This window comes from Cicer arietinum, chromosome 3, assembly GCF_000331145.2.
Source record: "Cicer arietinum cultivar CDC Frontier isolate Library 1 chromosome 3, Cicar.CDCFrontier_v2.0, whole genome shotgun sequence".
NCBI classification, from domain to species: Eukaryota; Viridiplantae; Streptophyta; class Magnoliopsida; order Fabales; family Fabaceae; genus Cicer; species Cicer arietinum.
The window spans coordinates 12,017,549-12,021,892 of NC_021162.2; positions in this window are offsets into that span (position 1 = coordinate 12,017,549).

A 4,344-nucleotide genomic window follows, 5' to 3' on the forward strand; every position below is an offset into this window, starting at 1 on the left:
ACATATAGATTTTGTCAATAATAACGTAGTTCATTTAGTTTGGTTAAATGAAAGACATTCCAAGTACGTTGTCAATTTCAACTATTTCTTTCAAACCAAATATTACTAGTTTTACTCTTTCAAATAAAGTCTAAATCATATCGCCAAACATTCAATAAATTTAACTTAGGTCTGACAAAGAGAGTAATTTTTAAAATATTATAATAGATTTGATAATATTATAATAGATTTACAATCAATTACTCTATAAAAACATAATTTGTATATAATCAAGGAGAAAGGAAAAAAAAGAAACTAATGATAGAGATACTATTTCCCAATAACATATATTTAATAATTAAATTCATTCAATTGATATAAGCAATTGACATGTTTTTTAACTATTAAAAAAATAAAATTAAAAGGTACTTCTAACAAAATAATGAGTTATCGTTGTCTCTTTTATTGACGATGAGTCATCGGGGTAGCTAGTCCCTCCTAATCATGTAGTCAACTACTTAAGGTAATCATAACTGTAGTCATTCAAATTCAAACATGGGTAATTAAAAGTATCTTTAACGTGGTTCACTAATATCAATATATAATCATGGGTAATTAAAAGTATCTTTAACGTGGTTTATTTGTAATTTACAACTAGTTATAACAACAAAAGTAAGGACACTTGCATCAATAAGAATCACCAATTAAAATAAATAAATATAAAATTATTTTACTTTTAAACACCCTAAATTATTCTAAAACTATTCACAAATGCTCAACACTTAGAACGCTTGAAACACAAACACTTTCACATTAACCTAATCACATATACATGCATATAAGTAATTGAATAATTGACATCATGATGCAAAATATTCTCATAGAAATCCAACAACAAGAAATTTATCACAATTAAATTAATAATTTACCCTTTATTTTAATCACTCTTTATCATTTAACAAAAATTGAAACAAAGATGATTCAATTAGCAAGTAAAGCAAGCAACTATTTTTACTCGAAGTAAATATAACAATCATAAAACTAAAATAAATCTCGTAGTACATAAATCATTTTAGTGGTTAATCAATACTCTAACATTTGATTTCAAACACTTAAATTACTTTAAAAGGGTCACTAATCTTTTAATACCATAAAATAATATTGCTTCATAATTTCAAACTTTTCCTTGGATTACTTCATAATAAATATTACGATTTTTTTTTTAACTACTTTTTAAATCCACAAGATTACTAAAATTTCACCAATATCTTAACCACCAAAATATCTTTCAAGATATTTAAGCACTCTTAAAATTTTTTTTTTTCAACCTATATTTTGAAATCAAATCAAATCATGTATATAAAATTAGATACAAAATTTTCTAATTCACCAAGACTTCTAAAAGAGTTATATTTTTTTTCCTGCACATAGTAAAACTTGGCGTAAATTATTTTTCTCTTGTGTGACTAATCTAAATTTTAAATAAAATCATCATAAATATATATTTTTTATTATTATTTTAAGAATCAACACAACTCCAACACAATCTAATTCTCTAAAATAAGTCAACAATAATTCAAACATAAAATATTTCCTTATATAAAATAAATCAAGTTTAAACCCTTCACAATTATTTGTTTCTAAAAGTCTAACTATCAAATTTCAACCAACCTTGAATATTCAAGAATTACTATTGCTAATAATATGATTTTTATAATATTTCAAAATCATGATGAATGTCCTAAATCGATTTCAAAAGCAATATAAAAAAAATTAATCATTTAGATACAACCATCAATACTTTCAAGTGATTTAAAATTAAAATCCACGCTTTAAAATCAATTTTTTTGAACCCCCTGTTTTTTTTATTTTCCTTCTCTTTCTCAATTAGTATACATTTTATCATGTGACTCCCCATTTTTTTATACCATTATAAATCACTATTGAGTTCTTAAAATCTAAAACTCTAATATCAAGTTAAACTCTAATGAGTTTATAATATCTGAATCAGTCAATCAATCATTCCAAAGGAAATATCCCAACACACTCGCTATTAAATTCACATCAGCCACTCTAAACCAACATAACAACAAATCTTTTTGATTTTCTTAAAAATTGCACATAGTAAAATATGGTGTAAATTTTCAGCTTTTTTAAGTAGTAAATAAAATCTGTAGTATAGAATTATTGTTACTTTATAAACAATAAAAATTCAACTCAACTTAATTTTTTTTTAAATAATCAAGAGTAATTCAAACAAAATTTACTTTTTATTTTACAAAATAAGTCAACTCTAACTCCTTCCGGTAATTTTTTTTTTTAACTTCTAAGTTCTACCACCTCTAATATTCAAGAATTATTATTATTATTTATATGAATTTCCTAATATTTCAAAATCACAACGATAATTAGTATCACAACGATTAAATTCATAATTTCAAACATATAGTAGCCCATCAATAGAAAAAATTATTTCTAACTATCCACTATAACAAAAGAGCAAAAAATCAAAGTTATAAATACAAATCCAATCAAAATGTAATTAACTCAATCATGTCAACAATTCAAATTAACTTAAATTTTAAAAAATAATTTCCTATTATATGTAATCACTTAAATAGGAACTTGGAATCAACAACGCAACACAATTAGAGTAAGAAAATAGTAAATAGTTAATTTGTAACTTCAAAAATATGTACAATTATACAAAAGCATACATCACATAACACAATAATATAACGAGAGAGAAAAAACATGATAGTGAAAATAATTAATACACAAGAAAACACAATTGACACGACTGACATTTGACTCACATTGAATAGACACTCAACCCACTCGGCCTGATTGGACAGACCTGCTATGATACCACTAATGTGACACCCTAAACCCCAAAATAATATTATAATAAATTATATCATATTCCTATAAAATTTGTAGCGGATAAATAAAAATATGTTAGCAAGAAAATAAAAACTTTTATTTTTAACTTAGGATATCACGTTTCTCAAAAATCAAAAGGAACACTATAAACTTATTTTCTCCATTAAAATAGTGTAATCTCAATAAGTTTGATTTAAGGATTATTACTTGATTTAATTTAAAAACTTACTAGTACTTCTAAGATTTTCCTACAAAAATTCTTTTCAAATTAAATAAGTAAAATACAATTTTAAATCCTTATTCCCGGTATCACCCATCAGAGCATGGTTCCTCCCATACTTGAACTTCAAGATTCATTAACCTGTAACAAATGCGATTTTGCAAACTTCAACTGAGAAAGTTTTCTGGACAGCTATCGATCATTGATGTCAAACGATTATTGTTGTGTTTTCTCTTTGGTTTTACGACTGCCGTTCGAACTCCCTTCTCTTTTTTGTTTGTTTTATTTTATTAACAATTAGGGTTCACACATGAGTCAAACTCATTGGTTCCTTTATTTTTTTTAACATCCCAAATTTTAAAATAAATATTTTCTTAATGAAATAGGATTTTAGATAATTAATTTGGTTTTAAAACTAATTTAGAATATATGTGGATAAATCTTGTGTCTAACTTTCGTTATATGGGAGCTTTCTATGATACACTAATTTTGTATATATTTTACTAAATAAGTGATATAAATAATGAATATTTTATTTTATTATTTTATATACTTTATATATTTTTCAATAAATAATAGTATTTTAGTACACATATTTTAAAGTATAAGATATTAGATGATTCTACGTGTATATGTGTGTTCGTAGTTAATGCGATATTTTCTCATATGTTTGACTAATGTTAAGTATGCACATAATTATATTTAATTTTTTATAAATATATCCTATTTCAATTACTTATTTTACAAATAATTATTTTGAAGTATTAGTAATATTGCTATTGAGTTTCTTTATTTTAATACAATTAATATGGTATGATGATGTATTTTTATGTGATCATTTTGAAAAATGTTAATGTAATACTTATAGTTATTATTTTGAATATGAGAGTTTTGGTTAAAATTAGATTTATCTATGTTAAAGAAATATAATATTATGTTAAAATGAGTGTTTTGGAGAAACAGTTTTTAGCGTGGATTAGTAAAATAAATTATCTACATCTACACGTTAAATTGGGCTGGTTGGGCTTTTCTTTTCTACACTTGCGAATTGTTGATTACATCCTCATTTCAGCCTCAGACTAGACTCCTCTGTGTTGGGTCTTACAGACTGTTTTACTCCTGCACTTCTACATCTGCCATCTACACCCCTCAATCTGCAATTAAAAACAAATAGGACAAAAAATAAACATAACGCAGCAGCCGCAAAGAACACACATCAACACCGTCTTCCTCTCAAATTTGTCCCATCAATTCCTTAATAT